The sequence below is a fragment of the Lottia gigantea genome, assembly GCF_000327385.1.
Source record: "Lottia gigantea unplaced genomic scaffold LOTGIsca_11, whole genome shotgun sequence".
Classification (NCBI taxonomy): domain Eukaryota; kingdom Metazoa; phylum Mollusca; class Gastropoda; family Lottiidae; genus Lottia; species Lottia gigantea.
In genome coordinates, this window is record NW_008707001.1 from 1017529 (window position 1) to 1027926 (window position 10398).

Consider the following 10398-nt stretch of genomic DNA (forward strand, 5'->3'; position numbering starts at 1 on the left):
ATTTAAAAAAAAAAAAAATNCCCCCCCCCCCCCCCCCCCCCCCCCCCCCCCCCCCCAAAAAAATATTATTAGATAGAGGATCTTGCGACCTTAAAAGTTAATGGTGATTAAAACCTCCTTTTTGGGATATTTTGGACGCAGATTTTAATCTTACAAATAATTAATACATGAAGTGAGACAGCTACATGTAAAAAATTTCGTTAAATAAATGAACAAATTGAAGTATTGTTTACACAGTCTTCAAAGGAAAATTTGGCAGGTGAATTACACCACAGTAAGATTTAGGACACCGTGGAGCCCTACATTACGTCGCCTTATTCCACGTTAAGACGCCTTATTAGACTTGTCTAAAGAAAAACAAATTTTATGTTCGGCTCAAATTAAATTAAAGAAACCTCCATGGATGGTGTTTTATTGGTTCGCGTTGTCTTTAACAGGGTAGTTAACCATTTTCAATAGAAACTCGTGTTATATACGAGATCACTAGGTCGTAAAGTAGAGTCGTATTAGAGAATTTACGACAGCAATAGCCGTTTACAAGTGTTTTATTTGCGTCGCTTTTCTTCAATAAAATAACGAATTACGACCCTCTACGTCTTGTCGCTCACATTACGGCGTAATTTACTAGCGGTTTAATTTGTTCTGCAGTCTATAGCTCACGTCTCGTGACACTTTGACAACCCTTTATTTCCCTCTTTTATTTCACTAACCATCGTTTATAACCTCGATTATCTCCCTTTATATTACTATTACTGTAATAATAACAGAAGAGTAATAACATCATATTACTTACAGAACATTTCATTAGTTCTACTTTTATTTTCACTAGTCTAAATATAGTAACATGGACTATAGAGAGAGTGGCGTCCCTTTATAATACTATATCTGTAATAATAACAGAACAGTAATGACATATTTCTTACCGAATATTTCATTAGTTCTACTTTCACTTTCACTAGTCTAAATATAGTAACGATTTCCATAGAGTTACTCCCCTTTATAATATTGTAATTGATAGAGGTTGAAAATGAAGGTTCAAATCTCATTTCATACGTGAAGTGCTTCTTATCTCATAATCTATTTTGAGCATCATGTGTTCCAGAGTTGCTTTACCCTATTGCATGCCATCTTTCTCGAACAGATACTGATTTCTTTCTGTCTAGTTGACCTTTCTACTCGTCGTAGTAGTCTCGATCACCCTTCGTAAATGTAAAGGTGTTGTCGAAGAGATTAAGTGTCGTAAGGTCGAATCTCCATAATTATATTTCTGCATGACTAAACCTTACAGTAAGCCATCTTTTTCGAACAGATACTGATTTCTGTCTAGTTAACCTTTCTACTTATCGTGTTAGTCTCGATCACCCCAGACAGTGACAAATAAATGAAATCAATGAAAGAAAGTAATAAAGATGATGAAAAGTGATAGAAAAAGGTTAGAACAAGTTAAAATGGCCTGTCAAATCTCCTTCTATCTTATAATTACATTCTATGACATCCCATCCATCCACTCTCATAAAATCTCGTCAATTCCCGTCAAAGATGGCGGCATGAAGAATGAGACTTGTCAAGGGTCAAAGGTTAAAGATCACATCAGTTGTGATTGGGAACTATGATTTAATATAGATAACTATGAGCTCTGGGTCGCTTATCACCCGCCATTATCCGGCTACAAATTCACTTTCTTTGTTTGTTCCTGGTCCAATTATCTAGATTTGTGGCCGATTTGCTACAAACTGAAGGAAAGTTCAATGGTGTGTAATATAAGTAGCCCCGAGAGCTGAAAGAGTTAGTTGATTCCATCAAATTGCGAGGAAAAAGCCATTTATTATGTTTTTGTTAATCATAATGGTAGAAGAAGTCGTTAACTGAAGGAGAGAGCGAGAGAAAACCATTTTGTCGAATTGATTACAGTAAATTAAGCACATTGAAACATGGCAAGACGAAATTTGTCAAAATCATCGTTATTTAACTTTTCTGTCACCTCTTAGAACATTTTGTGCATTTCAGTAGAAAATATTCGTTGAAGCAAACCAATTTTAAGCTGACTGGGAAATCTAGTATTAGATTTAGTCTCGGTCTACAGGGAACGTACAATGATTAATGGATCTTTGTTTATAAGTTTATTACATCAAGCATATACCTTGGCTTGCTGCAACGGGAATTTAAATAGATTTCTAACTTGGCTTCCTGGTTTTATTAACAAAGACAAACGAGAGATTTAACATCCTGTAATTTTAACCAAGTTGGAAATTATCGAGGCAGAAATCTAATAAGAAAGATCTAAAGGCGTTTGACAGGTCGCATTTCTTCCTTATAAATTATTATTTTATTGTCCTGTACGTTGATCAGCGGTAAGAGAGACTGCAGCACTTTGCTTGAATATACGCACTTTCCTTCTCCATTCGACCAACCCCTCCGTTTTTTACCATCACAAAGAGAGTAAAGCCACCTTCGAAGTAGGTGCAAGTTAAGGCAGCCAGTTTGACTTGTAACGTTAAGACGATTTAAAACACCGAGCTTGAATAATGGTTGATAGTTAAGCTGCCTTAACTTTTGTCGTCTGAACGCATTATAAGAAACGATGTAATGAAGATGCAAACGGTTGTACAGGAGGTAGCAATTCCACTTACCCCCTTTTCACCCGGAGTAAAACATGAAAGCATCTGTATTGAAGACCATAGGCAACCATTCACCCAGAAGCCCACATCTTTTGTTTCCTAATCCATGCTCGATTTTAACTTCCAGCCAATCCAAGAAAGACGATCCTAGTGTACCTTACCCTTCGACACTTTGTGTCTTTGACCAACCCTACTGATGTAGTTCCAACCCACTCTTTTTCTATACCATCCCCCAGATGAAGATATCCTTCTGGAAGCTGTCTTTATTTAACCATTTCGTTCTTCGCCCACAGAATGAAATAAGCGACCCTCCTGAAGGTCATTAGTCCTCTCTACCCGATTCTTGTGAAAGAAAACAAGGCAATGATGTAAGCGATTCTACTGAAGGTACTATTCACCCAGAGCAATCCTTTATCTCCTCTCCCGAAGGAAGACAGAGTGAGGTGATGATATAAGCGACCCTACTGGAAGTTGTCTAAATTTAAACCCGATTCAATCAAACGAGCGATTATATATTTATAACCCCGTCACTCTATCGCCCCTTAGTCATTAACTTCATCTCATTCTTATGATACTTGAGTGAAATCAAATAAGAAAAATGAATGAGGAGGAGAAAAAACGGCAGACGTTCGCTATGTCGATTATATATATTCAAGTAATTCTGCCAATCAAATGCCGTATTCTAATTGAGTGCGGCGCCAACATTCTAACTCCGTGGCATTATGGGAGGGTTGGGAAATGCAAAGATGGTAATTGGGAAACAAAAGATGAAAACTGATATGTGTTCACTGACAAATGCGACCAGATTGATGGATCTGAATGTATGAATGTGTTTAAATGATGATTTGGTGTTGGAGAAGGCGAGGGAAAATTTAAATGAAATGAATTTATATTGAGTTGTCTATCATTCTAGTTCTGCACGTTCTGTCATTCTATTTACTAATCAGGTACTTCATCTTTCTTTCTTTTCTAGGGCGGCCAAAATATCAACTTCTGATAATCTCAGGAGGGATTCAGATCGACTTGTGACCTAAAACTTATGTTTTGATCAGGCCCGTAGCCAGAATTGATTCGAAGGAGCAAAGGTGTATAGTATTTGGTTGCAGTAATGGAATTGGTCGGTTGTCAGAATTTTTTTCAGAGAGGTAATCCATTTACTCAGATTACCATCACAGTATCCTGGTGCGACCAGACAGACTTTTTTTTGCTGCATGTAATAGCAGCTAGGGAAAACTTCGACAACGTCCTCTTACATTATGCGCGGAGAGTGGGTTGAATTTTTGCTGAAAAGTAGAAAATGATCATCTGATGGCTTCGGGAAGTTGCTGTGATTTCTAGTCGACGATGCGCTATGGTCCAATTAAGATCTGTTGGTAGGTAAATGTTGATATGATGTACGTAATGCCCTGTATTCATATATCAGAATCAGAAATTACATGTAGATACGTTTTGCGACTGTTTTGTTGGTGTAAGTGTTGAAACCGAAGGACATGTTTTTCGCAATACCAGAAATGTCTAACAATTTCGAAGTAGAATTTTTAAAAGAGAAAAAGTCTTAGTAAATTTTTAATGAAATGAATATTCAAGAAGCTGTCAAATAAAGAACGTCTCCACGCGACAAGAACGTGACATTTTCAACAAGCAGCCAGTTGACTTTAAAGACAAATTGAAGTTGATAAAATTAAATACTGTTCTTTTTTATCAGGGTTTTGATGGCTGGATTGATAACAGCTACTGACAGGGTAGACAGAAGTCTCCCGATATTTCTCCCGTGAATTGGTCGTGGTGTCTGTAATGAATTCCCACTTATCAGACTTAACAACTAATTCAAACTGATTATCATTATAGTCGCTGATTTCCGTTAGATCATCGTTTAGTTTCGGTTTCATTCGACGCCATTTTGTCCTTAATTACTGGAATTAGGCCCCATTGGAATTTCCGAAAGGAAGCGGGCAGAAACAGAAATGTTTGTACTTTAAAAACATGGATCCTCAGCGAAAGATATCTTTCTAGGCCCATGAAAAAATGTTTCACCCAAGATTTTCCGTACTCATTGACAGCTGAGCGGGCTGGAATAATGAAATATGACTTTTTTGGAGGTGACCGGAATCAGAACCCACTACCACCATATTTTGATCGTTCTAGTGAATTCAATGTTGAAAGGAATCAATGTCCTTCAACTCGTTCTAATAAATGATACAAGGTAAGACGTTTACGCCCGAATTACGACCACATACGATCTTACAGCGATTAAAAATGTACATGGTCGCCGGATAACTTGAAGAAAAAAAATTCCTTAAAAAGTGTTCAAGCATGTCTAAGAACAAACGCGGTGACACGGCGATCATTGGTGACGCACGATGTCTTGCGTTTCCTACGCGCTTATGACGACTTTTACAGGCTCTGAGCCAATTTTCCGTCGCAGTAGCAGCGCAGTTAAGACGCCTTTCCGGTATGACGGGCTAGAATTGAGTATTTAATTGAAACAAGTATGTCTAGATGTCACGAGATTGTAAGAATTGTTGGAAGGAATCTATGATGAAACTAGAATTAAAGACTGGGTAGGTTAGTCTGAGTGATTAATGATTACAAATTAGACTTTAGTACTCTAGTCACCGACTGGATCATCGTGAATATCCACTCATTTGTCTCACTCTTTAGAAATTACATGGGAGTTTTACGTCCTATTTTTCCTGACTTTATTGAACTAAAAGGAATTCGTCACCTTTTAGTGATTATGAAATGAAATGGAGTTTTATATCCTACTGTTCTGTATCTTATTGAACTAATGAAATTAAAAAGAGTTTTATATCCTACTGTTCTGTATCTTATTGAGCTAATGAAATGAAAAGTTTTAAATTCTGCTGTTCTGTATCTTTTGTCTTACTATTCTGTATTTTATTAGACTGATGAAATGAAATGGAGTTTTATATCCTACTGTTTTGTAAAAAATTATTTCAAGATGACAGTCAAGTCACTGTGTATTTTAGATAATATGTTTAATATCTTGTGTCGCTACTGACAGAATCAATTCTACAATTTTTCTCAGAACTTGACACTGATAATGATTGTCCTTTATTCCCCAGCTCCCCAATAACTTGGTTTTTTAATGGCGCCGATATTTCGTCACGCAGACTCCCTTGGCACCAATTGGAAACAGGAAACGTCTTTTTTTATTCGAATTTATCATTGTATTTTTTATGCGGACTCTTTTAATTGGTGCTTAATGCAACCTTCTGTCTTAGTTGTTCAAAATTGTTTGTTTAATACGTAGGAACTGTTATGTCACATGAAAGAGTTTACAGCTAAAACGGACTGGCAATATAACGGACACAATTAAAACCCAATTAAACCAGACTAATGGTGCTAATCGACGAGATACGGTGCCCGGTGCGGTGTACGATGTTAATTGACGACATACGGTGCCCGATGCGGTGTACAGTGTTAATTGACGATGTACGGTGCCCGGTGTGGTGTACGGTTCGGGATTATAGATGCAGTAGAAAATAGAAGAAACCGATTCGCGTTCGGACCCGTACCTCGTGTGTTCACTTCTATTTTCGTATGTATCGATTATTCCGCACCGTACACCGCACCGGACACCGTACCTAGTCTATTCGCAACGTAATACTGAGTATCCGGTCAAGAATTGCATCATTAAGATTATGAATGGATAGGACTACATTCAAATACAAATTACACGTACTCCATATTGTGAAGCCTCTTTCTTCTAAGATCAGAATAACCTACCATCGTCACTGGTTACAAGAGATTATCTTTCTTTCTTTCTTAGATATTATTTGCAAATATTTATTAATGAAAATATTTATCTAAATTTTAACCATTGAAATTCCCTTGTATTACACGTCTGTGTATGTGATATTGTCGTTTTTTCTCAGTTGATGAATTATTGTTTGTCTCTTTATTGTATATTCTTATAGATAAGACTTTATCATAAAAACTATCCAAAATATAATATATCTGTAGATCTGAAATTTACTAACACCTCAGTTCTAGAGTGAAAGATAATGAATATGGTATGGGAACGAGAAGTTTTAGAATATTCAGACCACACAAGACGGTGAAATAACTGATAGAGATATAACTATGGAATGCAGCAACAATCAAAACAGACTGAAATATTGTTTCTACATAAAATATATTTCAACCTGCCCTAAATTCTAACAGAACTCGTAACTTTTCAAATTCTATTTCAACCTGTCCTTTATTCTAACAGAACTCGTAACTTTTCAAATTCTATTTCAACCTGTCCTATATTCTAACAGAACTCGTAACTTTTCAAATTCTATTTCAACCTGTCCTATATTCTAACAGAACTCGCAACTTTTCAAATTCTATTTCAACCTGTCCTTTATTCTAACAGAACTCGTAACTTTTCAAATTCTATTTCAACCTGTCCTATATTCTAACAGAACTCGTAACTTTACAAATTCTATTTCAACCTGTCCTATATTCTAACAGAACTCGTAACTTTTCAAATTCTATTTCAACCTGTCCTTTATTCTAACAGAACTCGTAACTTTTCAAATTCTATTTCAACCTGTCCTTTATTCTAACAGAACTCGGAACTTTTCAAATTCTATTTCAACCTGTCCTATATTCCAACAGAACTCGTAACTTTTCAAATTCTATTTCAACCTGTCCTATATTCTAACAGAACTCGTAACTTTTAAAATTCTATTTCAACCTGTCCTTTATTCTAACAGAACTCGTAACTTTTCAAATTCTATTTCAACCTGTCCTATATTCTAACAGAACTCGTAACATTTCAAATTCTATTTCAACCTGTCCTATATTCTAACAGAACTCGTAACTTTTCAAATTCTATTTCAACCTGTCCTATATTCTAACAGAACTCGTAACTTTTCAAATTCTATTTCAACCTGTCCTATATTCTAACAGAACTCGTAACTTTTCAAATTCTATTTCAACCTGTCCTATATTCTAACAGAACACATAACGTCTCAAATTCTATTTCAACCTGTCCTATATTCTAACAGAACTCGTAACTTTTCAAATTCTATTTCAACCTGTCCAATATTCTAACAGAACTCGTAACTTTTCAAATTCTATTTCAACCTGTCCTTTATTGTAACAGAACTCGTAACTTTTCAAATGCTATTTCAACCTGTCCTATATTCTAACAGAACTCGCAACTTTTCAAATTCTATTTCAACCTGTCCTGTATTCTAACAGAACTCGTAACTTTTCAAATTCTATTTCAACCTGTCCTATATTCTAACAGAACTCGTAACGTCTCAAATTCTATTTCAACCTGTCCTATATTCTAACAGAACTCGTAACTTTTCAAATTCTATTTCAACCTGTCCTATATTCTAACAGAACTCGTAACTTTTCAAATTCTATTTCAACCTGTCCTTTATTGTAACAGAACTCGTAACTTTTCAAATGCTATTTCAACCTGTCCTATATTCTAACAGAACTCGTAACTTTTCAAATTCTATTTCAACCTGTCCTATATTCTAACAGAACTCGTAACTTTTCAAATTCTATTGCAACCTGTCCTATATTCTAACAGAACTCGTAACGCCTCAAATTCTATTTCAACCTGTCCTATATTCTAACAGAACTCGTAACTTTTCAAATTCTATTTCAACCTGTCCTATATTCTAACAGAACTCATAACGTCTCAAATTCTATTTCAACCTGTCCTATATTTTAACAGAACTCGTAACTTTTCAAATTCTATTTCAACCTGTCCTATATTCTAACAGAACTCGTAACGTCTCAAATTCTATTTCAACCTGTCCTATATTCTAACAGAACTCGTAACTTTTCAAATTCTATTTCAACCTGTCCTGTATTCTAACAGAACTCGTAACGTCTCAAATTCATTCAATATTACAACATTTCTTTTAAACATTAAACAATTCTGTAATGTTGGCATTATCACACATTCCTCTAAATTCAATAGTTTTATTCTTTTGTATGAAATTTAGTAATTTATGATATTGGCTGCAAACTTGCGTGCCATATTTAACTTCCGGTTGGTCAGATGGTGCTGTTGGTAGATTGAAATGCATTCTAATATACCATGTCAACATTCTGTTTGCAAAGAGACCTCGATGGGTTACCAATGGTGATTATTTTTTTTTAAACTGACTGATATTGATAGAGATACTCCCACAGTTAATCAAGTTCAGAGTCCCAAATATCCAAAACCCTCACTGACCAAGCGACCCCCTGTGATTTTTATTTCGACAGAAATTTGGTTTCCAATAAAAAACCCTTGATTTAATCATATATATATAAGAAGGAGAAATGTCATGATATCTCAATCATTTCTAAAAATTAGGTTACCTTTTCTAATGGGCGGTTGTTTTTAGATGCCTCAGTGAAAATGGTGGCTCCAACCTTTGTTAACCCAGCGACCCCATGTGACCAATTCATCTCTTCCAACCAACTGGGTTACTACAAGGACTGTCAAATCTATAGAATTTCCATTTATAATAACTTCAGACAACATTATCAAAATTGCCCATCAAATATGCCGAAGAATTAAGTAGAAATTTGACTTTTGACTGATATGTCCGCCAATCCAATTTGCTGAAAATAATTTCCAAGGGAGGGAATTGACAATGTCGTTAGATAGTGGAAGATGGGTGAGGGTGATAAACCGTGATGAATTTACAATGATCCGGGGTCGTCTGTCAAACGTTTGATAAAATCTACTGAAGTCTGATATTCTATCAACTCTGATCGAATTCAGATCTATGATGCTTGTTTCTCGTTTTTTTTTCGCGCCAAACAACTTCACAATATCAGCTTCATTTCTGCCTTTAGCCGTCTGCCAGTAGATCGACTACCACAGGGACTGGTTGAACCAAGTCCACGGGCCCCCACCCCCAGAAAAAAAATAAAAAGAATGCATGAGAGCATAATAAAATAAAAAAAAGGTTTTCAGGGGAGGTGCCTCATCCCACTGAAGTCCACAACCTCCAGTTATCATCTTGAGCCACTCCAGTAAAAGGTCTTAAATGGACCATCCACGATCAAATACAGATTTACAGTGATCTGGGATTATTGAGATGTTCCTAGATAGACCCTGTCTCATATTAGTACGTGTATTCACTCGACTTGGATACCATTGATAGAGGATAGTTTGAAATAAACGAAAATTTCCATTGATTCAAAACTGCATTGAAATAAATGGTAATGATTAGCCCATAATGGAAATTAGAACATCATCTTAATTCTGTGGATATTCTCTTCTAATGACAGATTTGTAACTTGTTATTTTCGTTTGAAAAATGTCGACTATTTTCATTATCCAATTTAAAAAGTTTTAAGAGAAAGCTGATGTCTAGTGTGAGACATTATTGAATTCAGTCTCGTGTCGTTTAGGTGATGAACGAGCTAGTTATACCATTCGTTTGAAGCTTTCTTGATTGGAGTTTTCTACTGTAACCGAGTGTGACGAATGATGTATGAAATTGTCGCGAGGGGGCACCGCGATCTGTCATCTTCTGCTTAATGGTGGGGATGAAAAACTGTCACATTTGTCAGGAAAGTTTGACAGAAATTTGTGAGAATCAATTCTCGTGTAGCATTTTGATGGATGGGCTTTATCTCGAGCTGAAATTAGAGTTATGCTGGTAGTAGACTGAGATATCCAGTCTTAATCTACAAATTAAAAAAGGAGTGGACCGTGAAAATGAAATCAAATAAACTTATCGGGTAAGACCATGAGGTGTAGTGTACAATGAAGTAAAATTTTGCAATTCTTATAATTATGCCC